This window comes from Arvicanthis niloticus, chromosome 5 (genome assembly GCF_011762505.2).
Source record: "Arvicanthis niloticus isolate mArvNil1 chromosome 5, mArvNil1.pat.X, whole genome shotgun sequence".
Lineage (NCBI taxonomy): Eukaryota > Metazoa > Chordata > Mammalia > Rodentia > Muridae > Arvicanthis > Arvicanthis niloticus.
Genome location: NC_047662.1, coordinates 36,664,524 through 36,685,526, shown reverse-complemented (window position 1 = coordinate 36,685,526; position 21,003 = coordinate 36,664,524). Strand labels below are relative to the sequence as shown.

The window sequence follows — 21,003 nt, the reverse complement described above, 5'->3', positions numbered from 1 at the left end:
TGTCATTGTGCTTTTTTTTGTTTGTTTGTTTGTTCAAAGCCCGCCCCACTGCAGCTAAGTGTCAATTCTCTGAGGACAGAGACTGTCTCAGTCCCGCTTATCTCCTGTGCTCAGTGCTGGAATAGTCTACAAAGTTTTTACAGTCAGCACTTCCCAGGCCCCCTTAGATGACTCTGCAGGCTCTCTCCTGGTAGAAAGAGGATCCTAAGAAAGACTATTTGTCATCCAAAAAACTGAAGAACAAGTAAAGGGAAAACTAACTTTTCTAACCACCAAAAAAGTATTGGTCATTTACATTGTTCTTTAATCTTCCACTCACTCAGGTCTTTTGTTTGTTTTGTTTGTTGTTTGTTTGTTTGTTTTCCTCTGCCTATGGGAAAGAGAGCAGTCAAGATTCCCAGGTTTACATTCTGTCAGAAACAACAGTGAAAAAGCACACTTTCTTACCAGTGAAATGGCTCAACAGGTAAAGGCACCACGCCCAACAACCTGAGTTTGATCTCCAGAGCCCATAACGGTTGAAGAAGAGAACTGAATCCTGCAAGGTGACTTCTGACTTCCACATATGTACTCATGGCACATGACTGGCCTCCTCCTGAAAAATAATGTTAAGAAAGGAAGAAGGAAGAAGAGAAGGAGGAGGAGCAGCCACAGCCACTCTCAGGCTAAGGGGAAAGCATTTGTCTAGCGTGCATGGGACCCTAGGTTCAGTCCATATGGCTGTGCAAGCTAATAACAATAATAATGTTTCTGGATTTGATGGTATATCCATGTAATCTCAATCACTTGGGAGACTGAGGCAGAAAAATCCTTCAAGACCAAATTTTAGGCTAGCTCATGTAACACAGAGAGACCCCCATCTCAAAACAAAAAGAAAAGGAAGAGACCAGCAGAAAGGACAGCCAGCAAATCTAGGTGGATCTGTTTCTCTTACTAGATCTTCAGAACTGATGTTAGACTAGACAGGAAATGTTAAGCCCAGGCAGAATCATCGGTCCCAAGCAACTGGGATTTTTTGGAGACAACACACAGTCACACTCCATTTATGTGACCTTCTTGCTTTTCACTTCTCCTCCCACACACAAAAGATTACTCCATCTTTCACACAGATTTCTACTCTAGCCATGTTCTCCATTCACTTAAAAAAAAAAACATTTATTTATTTATTGAGTCTGAGAGAGAATCTAGGGTGGGCAGGGGTGGCCACATGTCATAGCATATCTGAGACATGATGATGCTGAGAACTGAAGCTTGGTCCTCTTCAAAAGCACCAAGAGCTCTCAGCCACTGACCCATCTCTCCAGCTCCCCATTTACTTTTGAAAACAAACCTATTGCCAATTGGGGTGGCACATGAACTAAAATTCAACACTCAGCAAACAGAGGCAAGTGGATTTCTGAGTTTGAGGAACACATATAAACCTGATTTATATGTGTTCCAAGCTAGCCAGAGCCACAGAGTGAGACCCTGTCTCAACATAATAAACATATGTACATGTGTACACACACACACACACACACACACGTAGATGTCAAAGGATAACTTTCAGAAGTCAATTCTCTCCTACAGTGGATTCTAGGGATGGCCCTCAAGTTATCAGGCTTGGTTAATAAGTGGTTTACCCTTTGTTTCTGTGGAGACTGCTGATTTTTTACACTAGGTGACATGGCATCCTATGGTCCTGATATAATCCTTTTTAAATTCAGTCACATGAAAAATACAGAATACTTTTCTCAATCAAACAAATACATAGACCTACCTAACCACCGGGGGCTTGAAAAAGAAGACTTTTCTAAGTGTTCTTTATATCTAATTTAACACATGTGCACATATTTAGCCTCCACTTTAGCCTAAAGCTAGATGGTTCTGACTCCAGCAGCTGTCTGTACAGCTGACAGTTTATCTCTATAACTTAGCAACAGCAGTAATAACAAGGTAGGCCCCAGGCCAGTTGCTCAGGGGTGCCTCTGACAAGTATGGCTACTTAGTAAAACCAAATAGGTCCCCTGGGCTTCTTTATCTCTGCTCTGTTTCCAGACAAAGCTGTAAAATTGATTTCTCCTGGCTAACTTAATCTGCTCCCTAGATACTGGGAGCTATATGAATAACAAAAGCTGGTGAAAGTTCTTTGAAATGGAGGTTCAGTATTCTCTACATATTCCTAGGGCTCAGGGTGAATTCTCAAGCCTGGCCTGGATTTCTCTTTATTACAATTTACAGATGCAACTAGTTAACCAGCCAGTCTTCAAAACTAAAGCCTTCAACACATCTAAACCTTCCAAGAGCAGACAAAAACAAAGGGTTAGGAATTTGTCTCAGTGTTAGAATGTTGTGGCCTTTACTCTACCTCAACACTTTGTCTCAACACTTTTGGGGCTAAGTGCTCTGATCAAGAGAGAGTGTGGCTCTTGGGGCAAGAGACTCGAAGAATGGAGACAAGACAGGGTGTGATTCAGTCTCTCTTCTATTTTCTCATGTCTCTCTATTGAAGGGAATTCTGAGGTATTTATATACACAAGCAGGAGAACACAGGTGAAAACACTTTACCACGTGCACCATACAGCTGAGGTCACTAAACAGCAAAACAAGCTATGTGGGATAAACAATATATTTATCAGAGTGTGCTTCAGCTGTTATAGGCTTTTGACAACCAAGTCTTTCATCAGGGTATATGGTTCCAGATGGCTGCAAAGTTGATCTAGCCGCTAAAGTCAGCTCCCAACAGGTCCCCCTTTTTAAATTTTTTTTTTTTTTTCAAAAGGGAAGGCTGGGAAAACTTACGGAAACCTTGCCTGTCCTAGGTTGGAACAAAGGACCCCAGCCTCACTTAAGATGGTGAGGCCTCCCTTATTTTAGGGGCAAGGGTCTCGATATGCTCTCTTACCCGTCATTGGCTATCCGGCTTAGCACGTAAATTAGGGGTTAATCCTCATCAGTCTTGATGACAGAGGTTTCAGAGCCCCCTACTTACAGCCTGTAATATTGGACCTGTATGGGTTTCATTTGTTATCTGTTGCCGTACCAAAGCCATCAGTTTGAACAGCATGAACCCGAGAGACAAGAGACTTAATATCTAAACCGTTGATATAAAAGCAACACTCTTTAAGGCAACACACAACTTCCCCTGTTGGAGAAGTGAAAAGTCTAAGCCTTGTACCCACAAATTTATACCAATGAAATCCTTGAATTTTGCATCAGCTTAGTAACAATTATACAGATAAAGACAGCCTAATATTAACCACCTCAGTCCCCAAGTCCAAGGAATTGGGGCGCCGACTCTTCATTAACTTCTTCAAGCTGAACATGGGCGTTGACTTTTAGAAGAGGAATGAGGGGAAGGGTAAATTGAAAGCATCTGAAGTCTGTCTTAACTGCATCCAGCTGAAGTCCAGGGCATCAGTGAACATGCAGGTGATAAGATTCATTCTCCAAAGCTGTGTATTCTGTAATATACAAATCTCAAAAACAAATTTTAGTATCAAGATAATTATTTTGTTTGATTCTCTGGAATCTAGTGTTCTGGAGGCCTACCTCTGTCATGTCTGATCCATATAATTCTGGAAGACATAACTACTACCTTAATGACCTCATCAGAAAACTCATAGAAAAACCTTTTTTTCCAAATTAACCTTTCCTTAAGCCAGTAACCAGAAAAACCTTTACATTGAGTTTTTACCCAGAAAAATATTATACAACTCAGAATCACACCCATTTTGAAAGTTAAATCAATTAACATTATCATTCTTTTTAGCTCTCTGTCTAGAGCAGCCTTCTATTTATTCCTCGAGTCTTTAAAGCCTTTTTCATCTGTTTTTACTCACTTATTTCTTGCCCCATTTTCGTTACTATAACCTTTATTTATCTGTTTGGCTCTCTTGACTCAGAGCAGCCTGCAATTTACTCCTTGCATCTTTAAAACTTTTTTCATCTGTTTCTATTTACTTATTTCTTGCCCCGTTTTTGTTACTATGCAATCACCTTTGTTTCACTTCCGAATTCAACCAGCTCCGTCAGTCGACTGGTTCTCCAGCGCAGGGTGTCTTCCACTGTATCCTGCTTACTGGAGCTCTAACATTGAGACTTTGTCAGTTGACTGGTTCTCCAGCGCAGGGTGTCTTCCACTGTATCCCGCTTACTGGAGTCCCTGTTCGGGCGCCACTAATGTTGAGGCCCACATTCTGCCTCAATGCCTTTGCCTCAACGCTTTTGGGTCTAAGTGCTCTGATCAAGAGAGAGTGTGGCTCTTGGGGCAAGAGACTCGAAGAATGGAGACAAGACAGGGTGTGATTCAGTCTCTCTTCTATTTTCTCATGTCTCTCTATTGAAGGGAATTCTGAGGTATTTATATACACAAGCAGGAGAACACAGGTGAAAACACTTTACTACATGCACCATACAGCTGAGGTCACTAAACAGCAAAACAAGCTATGTGGGATAAACAATATATTTATCAGAGTGTGCTTCAGCTGTTATAGGCTTTTGACAACCAAGTCTTTCATCAGGGTATATGGTTCCAGATGGCTGCAAAGTTGATCTAGCCGCTTTCTACTAAAGTCGGCTCCCAACATTAGAACACTTGCCTAGCAAGCTCCAAATGGGAATGGGAGGAGAGAAAAATCATACACACACACACACACACACACACACACACACACGATGGGGGGTGGGAGGAAGGGGTGGAGGGAGGGAGGAAGGAGAAAGGAGAGGGAAAGAGGGAGAGAGAAAATCAAATATATATATGTGTGTGCATACACATATATGCGCCTGGGTTTTTTAGATGGGTTTTTAGATGACTCAGCGAGTTAAGGTGCCGCCAGCCACCAGCACTGACAACCTGAGTTCTATCCCTGACTCCCACAAGGTAGAAGAGAAACAACTCCAGCAAGCTGCCCCCTGACCTCCAATTGAGCATAATCGTTTTATATATCCCCACATACAAAAATAACTGTATTTTTAAAAATTAAGAGTAGACAAGATTATTCAGTAATCCCCTCATGTTATAAAACAATCTTCCTTGGAGTGAGTCAAAGGAAGAACGGACAGGAATGCTTAGATAATTACCACGTTACTCAGGCTGCTGCATACAAAGCTGGCACCTAGGCTCTTCCTCAAGAGACGTAGGAAGCTGCAGCTGGAAGTCTCAGTTTCACATAGGACATCTATATTGGTTAAGATGAATTAAGTTATGTTTTTTATTGACTAAATAGATTTGTTGGCTTTGAGACAAGGTCTCACCATATAACCTAGGCTAGCCTCAAACTTGCTATGAGTCTATGCTAGCATCAAAGTTGCTGTCTTTCTGCTTCATCTTTCTGAATGTTGGGATTACAGGCCTGTGCCTTTATGCCTAGCTCAACAGATACTTTGGTAGAGCTGAAATCTCAGTGTTTAGGAGATTAAAACTCTGAAGCCCAACCTCAGGGAAGTTGGAAGGGGACAAATAGCGCTCTGGTACTTTGTGGAAGTAGCTTTGCGATAGAGTGGGAAATACTTGTCCACAGCTAAAAGAACAGATTGTAGTTTATGAGAAGAATGTTTGGTTTGGTTTTATTTCATTTAGTTTGGTTTGGTTTGGTTTGGAGACAGGGGCTTTATTCAGTCCTGCCCTTGAACTTCTACCCTTAATTCTACCCAATTAAGTAAAAATTTTAAGTAAATTTTTTGGTATTTATTATCAGTAAATGTTTGGTTTGTGTGTCTATTTTATATACCTATATACTCAGGGTTATGTACAAAATTCTGAGACAAAAAGAGTTTGCAAATGGAAATGTTAGGTAGCCCAACTTTAGAAAAGTCTTCTTAAAGCCCTAATCTTAAGTCACCATGTTACTGGTATCAATAAAAATCTTACACCACCATAGCCCATCTAGCATACACATGTAAATACCTATCTAGAAACAACTATACAGAGAGCCTCTTTTGTGTGTGTGTGTGTGTGTGTGTATACATATATATAGACATATATATATGTATATATATAAAGATTGGAAGGAAGGAAGGGAAAGAGGGTGGGAGGAGGAAAGCAGGGAGGGAGGGAGGGAGGAAGGTAGCAAAGGAGGAAAAAAGGAAGGGCAGAAATGGACTGCCATGGGGTCAAGGTGTAGCTCAGTTGATAGTGTTCCTAATGTGTGTGGAACCCTAGGAGGTTTGATCTCCAGAACAGAAGAAAACAGGCATGGTGGTACACATCTGTAATCTCACTGCTCAGGAGGTAGAAACAGAAGACCAGAAGTCCAGCGTCATCCTCAGCTACATAGTAGGTTCCAAACCAGCCTGGGCTTTGTGAGAGCTTGTCCAAAAAACATATAAAGAAAGATGAAAGAAGGAAGGAAGGAAGAAGGAAGGAAGGAAGAAAGGAAGGAAGAAAGGAAGAAAGAAGAAAGGAAGAAGGAAGGGAAGGAAAAAGAAGGAAAGAAAAAGAAGAAAGAAGAAAAAAAAGAGAGAGCCGGGCAGTGGTGGCGCACACCTTTAATCCCAGCACTTGGGAGGCAGAGGCAGGTGGATTTCTGAGTTCAAGGCCAGCCTGGTCTACAGAGTGAGTTCCAGGACAGCCAGGGATACACAGAAAAACCTTGTCTAAAAAAACCAAAAGAAAAAAGAAAGAAAGAAGGAAAGAAAATTAAAGAAATATTTGTAATTTGTGGCATATTTGGGGGAAACAAACATTGGGGCTCCAGTAAATCCTGGTGCTAGCCAGAGGAAAGAACTTGTCTTCCAGGAAGAGATCTTACCATGTTTGAAAACTTATGAGATTGCCACATGGGACAGACTGGAGTAGAGATGATGATGTGTTAACAAACCCAGAACTACTCTTTGGGGAAGCATACCTCTTGCCCTTTGTATAAACCTAAACTTAACATCCAAAGCCCAAGGATGGACTTGAGGGGCTGGACCTCCTTATTTGTTCATTTCTCAATGTGGCCGTACTGAATAAATCTCCTTCCTCTAGTTTTCCCTGTTGTCTCTTTAGTTGGTGAATTGAGAATGAATAGTCAAGCGTAGCTTATTACGGCTGCCAGAGCCCAGGCTTATATCCTAAAACTTCTGGTAATAGGAAGATGAAAAAACATAGAAGTGGTCCTAGTTAGAAGAATTTGGTCACTGGGGGCCATATCTTTGAAGGCAGTTGGGTAATTTGCCTTTGTAACTTCTCCTCAATCTTGGCCCCTTCCTATATGCCTTTTCTTGACTTCTCGGCTGCATTGATTTGAACTGCTCTACTCCACCATGCCCCTCTTCTCCATGACAGACTGTCACCTATAAAATTGTGACCTAAAATAAATTCTTCCCCCACCATGTTTCTGTCAGGAACTTAGTCACAGGGACACAATAGTAACTGATAACTGAGAGATACTCCTGAGTATCCGGTATAGCTGAGAAAGACTGGAGTCCTGGATGGACAGATGGATCGAAATACCTCAGTGATTAGACTTCCATATTGGGGTAGTCTTACAATTCAGTAAGGACAAGAATGTTCTCAGTGTGCAGAGCTTGGTGAAGACTTGAGGTAGTATATACCAAGGGGATAAGGCAATACAGTGCACAGAGACATTCAATAAAAGGCCCTTTTTACTTTTACTTTTGTGATCTCAGAACATTCAAGGATGCAACAAAAACAGAGGTTTTATCCCCCAAATTACGAAGTTTTTTCTGTATAAAATTTGTTCCAGTCTGTCTCAGACTTTTGGGAATAAAAATGAATCAGAGACAATCATCATTTTGCCTTCTCCCTGGGTAAGATCTTCTGACCAAAGGTGTGTGTATCTGTGGATACAGGGGTGTATATCAGTTTATGTGATTATGTCAATGTACATGTTTATATATATCTTTGACACATGTGTATGATATATGTAATGTTAATGTCTGAGGGCATGAGAATCAGCACATATGTGATGGCCTGATAACAATATTACCCCCGTTTTCCTCCATAGTCTCTACCAGTCTCCTTTGATGCTTCCCTACGGTTTTAGATTGGGGAGAAATTATGAAGGCAAATTACCCAACAGGTCTTCCATTTTTGGCCAGCTAAATAGTGTAGGGAAATGTCTAAGTAGATGATTGGGTTAAATTGGTGATGGATGGCATGGGAAGAGGCCCAAACCCTGGGTCAGAGCGTAAGAGCGCATTTATAAGCATAAGCAGGGAAAACAGTGGTAGGTGAGGACAGGACAGAATGAGGCACTGTAAAAGCTGGAACTAAAGGCCAAGAGCACCAAAGCCCTTATCTATGATGTACAGGATCCAGATAGTATTTTCCAACGCCTTATCTCAAGAGACTGCAATCAGCCAGGCAACACTTCCTGGATGGAATCTGTCCAATGCCAGCTCAAGCTGAAGCAATGCCAAGTCACAAAATGAACCATTTACATGAAGGAGGAAACTGAGCTTGGCTAGACAGGGACCCCCACAGCAGCTAGAGCCTGAGCAGATGCACACTCCACACGCAGGAAATCCATTAGCCTATTTGGCCATACAGGAAACAATCACACTCCCAGGAACAATGCTGTGTATTTACACAGGGACAAACAGCTTGAGGTCCTTTAACTACATTATTGCATTTTCCTTTCTAATTTTTTTACATGTATTTATTTATGTGGGGGTCACACATGTGTCACAGTGTGCATGTGGAGATCAGAGGACAGTTTCCAGGAGTAAATTCTTTCTTCCCATTGTATGGGTCCCAGGGATTGAACTCAGGTCATCAGGCTTGGTGATAGGTACCTTTACCCACTGAACCATCTTGGCAGCCCTATTATCTCTTATGAACCTTATGTAGGCTCCTTGGGGACAATGCTCTATCTACAGATAGACTAATGCATAAAAGGTTAAGTGTTTTCCTGTGTTTATGTAACTGGTTGGTGACACTGCTGAAACTGAAATTTAAATAAGTGTCTCCAGAGCTAGAAAGATCTGTTTCTTTTGTGTCCTTCCCTGCATTAGTCTTTTCATTGCTCCCCCTGTGGAAACACATGGGGTCCTCTAGAAAAACAAGATTCTCTTTCAATTGAGTCCAAGAATTTAGTTGTCCTTAAGTAGGGTCTTCAGTTCACACACACAGTTCTCTTTCTTCCTGGAAGTTTGCCCAGGAATATTTGTATGAGCTGGGAAAGCAAAGAATTGTAAACAGAAAGTTTCAGATATGTGAGGAATCCTGCTGTATGTATGCTATCCATCCTGGTTCACTTCAGCTCAGACAGAGAAGGCAGAAGTGACTGTAGGAAGAAGTAACTCCATCAGAATCAAGTACTAATTCCCTCATCCCAACAAGAGACCTACCTGTCTCTAGTTATGAAAATATCAATTTTCTCCCAGAAGATTCTCAGATTACTCATAATATCTATCCTAATTTTCAGAAGAATAAGTGAATTAAATGAATCCTTTGCATTTCAGTCTCTCTTCCCCTCACTCCATTTTTTTCACTTATAGTTCAGTGAACTCATGGCTTCACATACCAACTCTGGACAGAAATGACATGGCATACCCAAAAATATGTATCTTGGCTTTTCAGAGTTAAAACTTTGGACTGCAAGTGAACATGATGAAAGAGAATGAGCTTCCTGTACCTAAGACTAGCTTGGTGTATAGGAAGTAGGAAAGGGTTGAGGGGAAGCAAGGAGAATGGACTGAGTCCAGGCTTGATTGATGGGTGTGGTTATGGCAGAGCCTTCAGTTCTGGAGAGAGTCCAATTACAACGTGAACCTTGGCATCCTTTTAGATAGAGGATACAAAAGGCAGAGAGCCCAATAGATGTTTTGGTGGTGTTCTTGGGTAAACAAGTCTGTGGCCTCTGCACACCCTAGTCCCAGGGTAGGCAGAGAGGAAGTAACAAGATTCTACTGTTCCCTAGAGCAGCATGGAAAAGTCAAATGGTGACAGAAAGTCCCAGAGTTTCACATGACCCTAGCAAGTTATAAGAGCAATAGAAAGATCTAGATCTCTGGATACAGTATGAATGACCTGAGAGAAGTGACTTAAGAATCCAGGGTGGGGCTGGAGGGATAGCTCATTGGTTAAGAGCACTGACTGCTCTTGCAGAGGACCCAGGTTCAATTCCTTGCACCTGCATGGTGGTTTTCAACTGTCTGTAACTCCAGTCCTAGGGAATCCAGTAACCATGAGAGCATAAAACCTGCACATGGTATATAGGTATACATGCAGTCAAACACACATACACATACGATAATAAAAATTTAAATTTACTGGATCATGGTCATGCACACTTTTAATACTAGCACTCAGGGAGTAGAGGCAGGCGGATCTCTGAGTTTGAGGCTAGCCTGGTCTATAGAGTGAGTTCTAGGAGAGCCAAGAAACCCTGTCTCAAAAAACAAAGAAGAAGGAGGAGGAAGAGGAGGAGGAGGAGGAGGAGGAGGAGGAGGAGGAGGAGGAGGAGGAGGAGAAGGAGAAGGAGAAGGAGAAGGAGAAGGAGAAGGAGAAGGAGAAGAAGAAGAAGAAGAAGAAGAAGAAGAAGAAGAAGAAGAAGAAGAAGAAGAAGAGCAGCATCCATCGCTCAGGGTTTAGGATATAGCATAGTTGTAGAGTACCCTCCTAGCAGGCACAAAATTCTAGGTTAAATATACATATATACAAATACATACACATATATATAGAGAGAAAGGAGGGGAGGACAAGCCAAGAAGGAAGATGATGGTGAAAAGGAGAAAGCAGCAGCTGCTATCACCACCACCACCAACAGGGTGACTAGAGTGACCCAGCAGAGCCCTCATATTTCCACAAATACAAAGCAACTTAGGCACAATGGAAGCACAACAAAACCAGTTGTGGTGACATATGAAATCCTGTGATCCTTTCTATACTTGTTCTTAATTATGTGTATATGTATGGCATGTGGGGTGTGTTATTCATATCAATACAAAGCCTGAAAAGGCCTAAAAAGCGTGTTGGGTCCTCAGGAGCTGGACATATAGGTGGTTGTGTGCTGGGAACCTTAAGTGGAAACTTCTGGTTTATTTGGAAAGTCAGTTATGTCAAAGGATGATTTGCTAAAGCAGACACATGAAAGAATCTTTTGCTGAAGCAGATACAGGTGGAAGGATGTTTTCTGATAACAGACATGTGAGAGGAGGAATGATATTTAGAAGGACTGTAAATATGACCCCAGCAAACAGTGGGAGCTCAAGCATTGATTTGCTTCGTTCTGCCTCGATATTCTTTGTTGATGGCACACATGTATTGGTTCACCTTACATCGCTTTGCTGAGGTTCGCTGGTGGTGACTTGATGGAAACTTGACAAAGAAATCCTCTGGAATCCTGCAGCTTCTTACCACTTCTGGGGTGTACTTGGACTGTGGGTGAAAATCCAAGTTTCATCTGGCTTGAACTGCCCTTGCTGATTCCTGTGTGGTGTCTGCTGAGTGGACTGGATCGCAGCTGCTGATTTATGTTTGGTGTTTGCTGGACTGAGAACAATGAAAATTGGAATAGCCATAAAAAACTAAACAGCTCCACTTTCCCTGTCGCGAACCCCCACGCTTGGGCACCAAACTGTTGCTCTTACTGGAGCCCGATGTTGGACGCCAAACTGTTGCAGCCCGTACTGCCCGTTCCGGTCCGAGGGTCAGGGTCTAGCGAGAGAGAGAGAGTGGGGATAAAGGGGAAGAGACGCGAAGAATGGAGACAAGACAGAGATTCTGATCAAGTCTCGTTTATTGAAGGGAATTCTGAGCTATTTATAGGCTTTTGCCACATGCCTTGTAGGCGCGTGGATACCACGTGCCTTGCAGGTGTTGATATGACGTAAGCCTTACAGGCGTCTATAGCGTGGACAGCACGTGCACTGCAATGCTTTGCAGGTGTGGATAGCACATGCGCCTTATGAGCATGTATGGTGTAGATAGCACGTGGACAGCACGTGAACTGCATGCCTTGCAGGCGTGACTACCACGTGCACCTTGCAGCTGGGGCCAGTAAACAGCAACACAAAATATGTGGGGTATCAGAGTGTGCTTTAGCTGTTGTAGGCTATTGAAAACCAAATCTTTCGTCAGGGTATATGGTTCCAGATGGCTGCAAAGTTGATCTAGCCGCTTTCTGCTAAAGTCGGCTCCCAACATTTCCCCACATCCTAATAACCTTTCTTTTTCACTGCCTCTGGAGGATGGTGGACTGGAGGAAAGGTTGAACCCTCATTAAAGTAGGTTAAGAACAATTTATGCCTACAGAAAATGAACTTGGGTCTTCTTGTAAGAGCAATACTAACTACTGAGCCATCCCTCCAGCCTGTTGGGGTTTTTGTTCCTTTGTTTGTCTTGTAGCATTGTGACTCAAACCTAAGGCCTCATGCACAAAAAGCAAGCCCATTATCAACTAAGCTATCCCCAGCCATCTTCTTCTTCCTTTTTTTCCCCTTTCTTTTCTTTTCTTTCTTTTTGTATCTAAGGAATAAAGTCTTGGGGCCAGTGAGATGACTCAATGAGTAAAGGTGCTTTCTGTACATATCTGGCAGAGTTGAGTTTGATCCTCAGAAGTATGGAAAGGTGGAAGGGGCAAATGAACTCCACAGAGTTGCCCTCAGACCACCACACATGCACTATGGCACATGCAAAGTGTCGATGCTCCCCTCCCCCATATACTAATTTTTTTTTTAAGTTTAAGAAATAGGGTCTCGAGTGGGCGGGGCCTCCAGTTCATATCCCAGTGTCCCTTGTACTAAGTTCCTTTCCGACTCTTACCGGACACTCAAGATGTCGAAGCGAGGACGTGGTGGGTCCTCCGGAGCGAAATTCCGGATTTCCCTGGGTCTTCCGGTAGGAGCTGTGATCAACTGTGCTGACAACACAGGAGCCAAAAACTTGTATATCATCTCTGTGAAGGGAATCAAGAGACGGCTGAACAGACTTCCTGCTGCTGGTGTGGGCGACATGGTGATGGCTACAGTTAAGAAAGGCAAACCAGAACTAAGAAAGAAGGTACATCCAGCAGTGGTAATTCGACAACGAAAGTCATATAGAAGAAAAGACGGGGTGTTTCTGTATTTTGAAGATAATGCAGGGGTCATAGTAAACAATAAAGGCGAAATGAAAGGTTCTGCTATCACAGGTCCAGTTGCAAAGGAGTGTGCAGACTTGTGGCCCAGGATTGCATCCAATGCAGGCAGCATTGCATGATTCTCCAGTGTATTTGTAAAATATATTCATTAAAAAGTCTTTGCTCTGAAAAAAAAAAGAAAGAAAGAAATAGGGTCTCACTATGTTTCTCATGCTGGTTGCAAACTCCTAGTCCCAGGCAATTTTCCTGAATCAGCTCCTGAATAGCTATGGGTCTATAGGTGCATGCTCCATTATGCCCAACCCTTTGTGTTTTTGCCTTTTGTTTGTTGTTGTTGTTTCCTTGTTTTCTGAGACAAGGTTTCTCTGTGTATCCCTGGCTGTCCTGGAACTCACTCTGTAGACCAGGCTGGCCTCAAACGCACAGAAATCCACCAGCCTTCAAAGTGCTAGGATTAACAACATGTGCCACCACTACCTGGCTCCCTGTTTTCTCAAGATAAAAGTCTAGGCCATTGATTTGAGACCTTTTCTCTTAACTAACATACACATTTATTACTATAAGCTTTTGCCTGCATCTCACATATAGATACATTGAGCTTTGGGGTTTTGTTTTGTTGTTTTTTTGTTTTTCAAGTCAGGGTTTCTCTGTGTAGTTCTGGCTGTCCTGGAACTCACTCTGTAGACCAGGCTGGCCTCGAACTCAGAAATCCGCCTGCCTCTGCCTCCCAAGTGCTGGGATTATTGTTTTGTTTTTTTAAGTAAAGATTATTATTGATATTTTTAGAGATTTATATATTATTTTTATGTGTGTTAGCATTTTTGCCTGCACTTATGTATGTGCACGATGTGTGTGCCTGGTTCTCACAAAGGCCATAAAAAGGCCTAAGGTCTCATGTGCCTCAGTGTTACTATTGATGTGATGTGATGTGATATGTAAGACACCATGACCAAAGCAAAGGGTTTATATAGCTTACATTTCCACATGGCAGTTCATTATCAAAGGAGATCAGGACTGGAATTCAAGTAGGGCAGAAGCCTAATGCAGAAGCCATGGAGAAGTGCTGCTTACTGGCTTGCTCGGCCTGCTTTCTTATAGAATCCAGGACTACCAGCTTAGGGATAGTACCACCCACAATGGGATGGGTCCTCCCACATTGATCACTAATTGAAAAAATTCATTATACCTAAATCTCATGGAGGCATTTCTTCAACTGAGGCTCCTTCCTCTCTGATGGGTCTAGCTTGTGTTGACTCAAGCTGATGCACAAAACCAGCCAATTCACCATGTGAGCTGCCAAGCAGGTTCTAGGTCCTCTGCAAGAACAGTTAATGTTCTTAATCCCTGAGCCACTGGTGCAGTCCTGAGTGTTTACATTTTATCTTAATACAATACAAACTATTTTCTAATTTCTTATTGAATTCTTCATTGAACCATGTTTAATTTGAAAATGCATTGCTTAGTTGATAAATAGTTAAGGGTTTCACAGACAACTTTCTGCTTTTGATTTCTTGTTTACTGTTATTTGTAGTCACAGATCGATCATATTGTAGCAATCCTTTTATATTCATTGAGACTCCTTTTTTACAGTATAGTCTCTATTAGTCAAATTCTACCGCGTTCTTGAAAACAGTATTTATTAGGTTGAGAATATAGATCAATCCATAGACAGCTTGCCTAGTATTTGTGAAGTTCTGGCTTCATTTTCAATACTGCATACAGTCAGCATGGTTTTACATGCTTGGAACCTCAGCATTTGGAAGGTGGAGGCAGAAAGGACATCAAGACCATCTTGGATATTAAAAAAAAAAGTTTAAAAAAATAGCCAGGTTTGGTGACACACGCCTTTAATTTCAACACTCAAGAGGCAGAGGCAAGCAGGTCTCTGTGAGTTCCAGGACAGTCATGGCTACACAGAAAAACCCTGTATCAAAATACATACATACATACATATATAAATATATACATACATAAATACTATTTATGTATTTATTTATTCTTGATTCTGAATTAGGGTTTTCTAAGTGTCATTTGTGTAATAAGGTTGATAGTGTCATTCAAGGATTACAGTCTGATACACATGTTAATATGGTCAGAGACAAGGGAACTGACACAGGTTTTCTGATATAGGGTGACATATGGCATCTAGCTTGTACTTGTAGCTCTTATTTTTTATTATTTTTTGGGCAGGTTATTATATAATTGGGCCCCACCTGCCCTTGATCCCACCAGGCATCTGTATTTGTAGCAATTATTTTTCTGAGTTGTTAATTCTCTCCATGACTCATTTCAGATTGTTTCTATTGTTGTGTCTTTGGGTTAACTGATTTCCAGGGTCCAATTTGCTGTTAATTCCATCTAATACTTTTTTTTTTCATCTTTCATTACTTTCTCTGGTTGTTTGTTTGTTTCTTTTTGTGGGGGTGGAGACCAAACCTGGAGCCTCTCATGTGCTAGGCGATCACGCCATCCTTGAGCTAAATTGCCAGTTTTGGCACCAGGTTTTAGGAGTCAGTTTTAATAATCTCTTTAATTTGTTTATTTTCACCATGCAGGGGACTTAGGTGTGATGCATGCCAGACAAGCACTCTACCACTGAGCTACGCCCTTCCTTAGCCTTCTCTTTTCACTCAATTTGACACAAGGTTTTACTAAGTTGCCCAGAAGTGGCCTAGAATTCTTTCTGCATTATACACTGGATGTAAATTTGTGATTCTCTCCCTTTGCCTTCTGTGTAACCTGGGTTACAAGCATACTTTACCAGTCCCAGGTTCATAATCTACCTTCTTGAAGGTATGAAATGAAAATATAACAGTTGTTTAATTGCCTAGGCTAGTGTCATTTCTGAATTTGTTGCCTAGTCGTTGATTTTTCAGTTTAGGTTTCGTTCCTTGCTTCCATTACATACCTGATCATTTTAATTTTCAAAAAAGATTAATTTGTTTTAAGTTGTATGTATGAGTGCTTTGTAGCATGTATGACTACTCCACATGCATGGCTGGTGCCCTTGGAGGTCAGAGATGGTGTCGATTCCTTGAAACTGGAGTTATGGGAAGTCATAGCCATCATTTGGACACTAGAAACTGAACCTGGACCCTCTGCAAGAGCATCTTAAGTGATCTTAACCACTGAGCCATCTCTCCAGCTCCCATCTGACACTGTTTGGCTGGCTATCATACATCACCAATTGTAGTTCTGGATATTTTTGGAATCCTATAAATACTCTTATTCTAGAAAACTGTTTGATAGTGCAAGGATTGTTTTTGAGCTTTGTTTAGTGAAACTAAAAGGATTTTTTGGTCTAAGGCTAATTTTGCTATATTATTAATGCTCTATTAAAAAGTATTGAGTTCTGTCTGGTGTTCTACTCATTCATTTGGAAATATGAAGTGTTTGTGGCTCATGTTGTCAACGGTTTTGCACATGCTTTCCCAAGGTTTCCATACTGTCCTCATAGTGTCCCGCTGTGATGCACATACAGTATGAGGGAAGCTGTCTGTAGCTCTCCAAAGCACGCTCCTGTCCATCTGCTTTCTCCAGGCTGTTTTCTCCTCTCTGGTACATAGCCTTGAACATTCAATCCATGGCTGGAGAGATGGCTCAGCAGTTAAGAGCACTCATTGCTTTTGGAAAAGACCTGGGTTCAATTCCCAGCACCCACAACGTGGTTCACAACCATCCTTGCTCCAGTTCTGGAGGATCCGATGCCTTTTCTGACACTGGGGGTACCAAGTACTCACCTGCCACACAGCCATACATGTAGGCAAGACAATAATATGCATAAAATAAATTTTATATAAATAAAATTCAGTTCACTTTGTGTTATGGAGTTTGGGACTCCTGCGAAAAGACCATAGACTCAACCCAATTATAATTAAAAGATTTATTGATTAGCTACTAGCAGGATGAATAATCTCTGAATCAAATTTGAGAATGCTATGAAGGGGGATTATGGGGAAGGACTTTTAAAGTGAAAAACCATGAGAAGACCTTCAATGTCTATGCAAATAAATAAAAACTGTTCTGTTCTGCCAAGTCTAACATTTACAGCAACTCAAAGCAATCTTTGGGTATCTGCATAAGCAAGTTACAGAAGCAAAAAAAAAAAAAAAAAAAAGCAGTTAATTATATCATAAAAGTAAATACTCATGGCTATAAATTTTTTGGGGGGGGTGAGTTGGGGTTACTGAGAACTTATCTTCCAGAGACTGTAGTCAGAGACAAACAGTTCAGGGTACCAAGATGGATGCCTAGCATAAATAGAACTTCTTTAGCCGTGTAACACTTGACCTTCTGAAATACCAGGTCAGCCAGGGTTACCTAGGAAGACCCTATCTCTAAAGCAGACCAACAGGAGCTTTGGAAACAGATGGCTTATTGATAAAGTGCCTGCTGTGTAAGCATGATGACCTGATTCCATTCCTAGCACCCGCGTAAAAAGCTAGGCATGGTGCTGCAAGTCTGGAGCCCTAGTGCTTGGGATCCCTGGAGCTTGCTAGGCAGCCAGTTTAGCCAATTGGTCCACTAAGGAACCTGTCTCAAAAGATAAGATAGAGAGGTAGAGGAAGACACGTAACATGACTTCTGGCTTCCACATATGTATGCATGGGTGAACACACCTGTGTAATAAATAGTCACATGAGCACACACAAGTAGACACAGACACTGCATATGCAAAAAGGAAGAAGATTAAAAAGGAACAAAAGGGGCTCATACCACTGAAAAGAGAATTTAAAATTTCTTTTAACTGATGCCTGGTGGTGCTAGTGCCTATCTTTAGTCCAGCACTAAGGAGGAAGAGGCAGACTATTTCTAAGTTCAAGTCCAGCCTGGTATGCAGAGCAAGTTCCAAGACAGCCAGAGTGACACAGAGACACCCTGTCTCAAAAAGCCAAAAAATATATTTTTTAATTGACTTATTTAAAAATATTGTTAATGAGTCAGCTTGGTGAATAAAGGTGCTTGCCATCAAGCCTGATGATCTTTGTTTCATCCAAGACCCACTAATGGAAGGAGAGCAGACTGTCTTTTGACCACACAAATGCTGTGATATGAGAACCACTCCCTCACACACACACACACCAAACAAATATAATTTTAAAAATATAAAAAGTATATTGTTAATATATAATTTTCATTTTATAGTTTGTTATGCATGACTTATACTAAATAAATATATGTGTATATTTGGATGGCATTTAACATATCTTACTGATGGGGTGTAGAATAAGTCAGATGAACCTAGACTCTCCTGTATGTATACTTCTCCCTTCCTACTCTCAAAAGCCTTCATGTTTTTCAGTGTATTTAGGACAGCTGTTTTTTGTCCTTAGCTGAAAAAGTATTAGAATCTCCTGGAAAGTGTTTTAGGCCATAAATAATAGAATGTGTCTCACTCTAAACCAATGCAATCAGCAGCTCTGGAGGTTAAGTACAATGCAATTGAAAAAGCCAGGTGATTCGAATAAGTAGCCAAGGCTGGGAACCAATGTTCATGCACTTGAACTTAATTGTCTTTGGAAAGCACTTGTGGGGAGAAAAAGGCTCATTTGGAAAAATATCTATTTGGGTGGATTTTCTGACGAAGCTCAACTTCCTGAAAGTACTAGAACGGACCTACAGAGGAAATATAATCTAGATCACAAAATAGCCAACATTCACTTCTCTCCTGTTAACTAAAATAAAACCAAGACTATAAAGGTCAAAACCAGTCTTCATTATCCAGGCTGGTTCAAGGAGGGCTGAGGTATAAGGGAAGTAAAGACAAGGCAGACTACGAATGTTCATTCAGTTCTGCTCCAATGTGCACATGAGCTACTTCTCTTTGGATTCTCTATTAGTTTGCTTCTCCAGTGAGTATACACAATGACTCTGCAGAGTACTTCCGGGCTGAGCACCCAAAATAAACAGAAGGGACTGTGCATAATTTGCTGACTGTTCCTTTCCTTCAGCTTCTTCCTCTAGGACACCACTTCATTATTTCTTTTCTTCTCCGCATTTCAAGGTTACACATTTTTTGGCTAATTCCAACAATTCTGCTTTGCCTCCCCGTCTACATCTGATAGTTCTATAGCAAATTTTCCATCCAAACCTGAAAGCAGGCTCTTTTATGTATAGTTATTTTTTTGGCTTGCTGGAGCAAGAGCTCATTGGTTAGGAGCACGTACTGCTCTCGTGCCTCTCAAGTGCTAAAATTACAAAAAACGCACTATCATGTCCTGGGCTAAGCAAACATTTTTTTTTTTTTTTGTTAAGTTTTCTTCCAGACTCACCACTTCCAGCTCAAACTATTGCATTTCAGGAAAATTAGAGAAAGAGAGAACTTTGCTTTTGATTAATATGTTTTTACTCTAGCTTTTGTGAAATAGGTTAATTGTAAAGTCTTTTGTTGAAGTTTGATCCTGGTTCTTTCTCCTAACCCCATGCTCAAAACACATTTACAAATACCTTGGTCATATAGCTAGGCTCATCTCTGGCTAGAATAATAACTTAAGATATCCCATTTATTTTTTTTATTTTTGTTTATCTATTTATTTATTTATTTATTTATTTATGGTTTTTCGAGACAGGGTTTCTCTGTGTAGTCCTGGCTGTCCTGGAACTCACTCTGTAGACCAGGCTGGCCTCGAACTCAGAAATCCGCCTGACTCTGCATCCCAAGTGCTGGGATTAAAGGCGTGCACCGCCACCGCCCGGCCTATCCCATTTATTTTAATCTATGTTTTGCCACTTGGCTGGTTACCTGTGCTCAGGTACCATGCGTCTGTCTCCTCACATCTTCGCAGAGGGTTCTTTGCACAGCTGACTCTATCCCAGAATTCTTTCTCCTCCTGGATGTCACACTTTCTATTTCCTACCTAGGCTTTTTAATTGACAGATGATACATCCATACAATACATAAGATAATCTTTCTATAGTCTGTATTCTCTTGTTAATATGGTCTTCCCAGAGCAATGATTGTTTCATTTGCTTATTTTTGAGACAGAGTCTTGTTGTGTATCCGAGGCTGGTACTGAATTTAGCATTCTCTTGCTAGTAAGCATTACAGAGACATGCCTCCACACTCAACCAAGAAATTATTATCCAAACTGGTTACTACTAACCCAGAATCTTCTGAAGATAATACATATTCTAACTCTAGCAATTAGTCCCCTGTGGTGCCCAACTCTACATGCCATTTTTCATTGTAAAAGATCTTTAAGCAATGGTTGATTCTAGACATGAGACTTCAATAAACCACAAGGTGAACCTGAAATATCTTTTAATTGTTAATTTTCATTTTAGTTCTAAAATTTGTCCTTTTAGATTTATTTATTTTTATATCTATGAATGTTTTGCCTGTTTAGATGTGTGTGTGTCACATGTATGCCTGGCGCTCTTGGAATTAAGAAGAGGGTATAGGGTCCCCTGGAACTGAAGTTATACATGATTGTGAGCTACCGTGTGGATCCTGGGAACCAAACCTTGATCCTCAAGAAGAACAAGTGCTCTCAATTGCTGAGTCATCTCTCCAGGCCTCTCTCTGTGTGTGTGTGTGTGTGTGTGTGTGTGTGTGTGTGTGTGTGTGTGTGTCTTGGTCCGAGGAGGCCAGAATGGGAGTTGGATCCCCTAACACTGAAGTTACAGGCAATTGTAAGCTACCTGGCATAGGTGCTGGGAACTGATTTAGATCCACTGGAAGATCGACAAATGCTCTTAACCACTGAGCCACCTCTTGACACCCTGAAATATCTTTTTATGCTCTAAAGCCATTATTGATGTTGAACCAAACTGATAAAACAGACAACCAGAAAGGAATTTCTACTGCTCAAAAATGCTGAATTAATCGCCGTTGTGTCTCTGTAACAGAACCATTAAGGAAGAAGGCATTAATTTTGACCCACAGTTTTAGAGGTAGGGAAGAAGGCCCCCTGTGGTGGTAGGAACTTGTGTCAAAGACTCCTCACATCTTGGTAAATCAAGAAACAGAGAACACAGATCAAAAACAGCCTTC

The 21,003-nt window shown here is 41.3% G+C and overlaps 1 pseudogene; it reads left to right on the top strand.

The window, feature by feature from the left end:
- Positions 1 to 12,670: 12,670 nt before the first annotated feature.
- Positions 12,671 to 13,168, top strand: LOC117708971 (large ribosomal subunit protein uL14 pseudogene; annotated as a pseudogene).
- Positions 13,169 to 21,003: the final 7,835 nt, after the last annotated feature.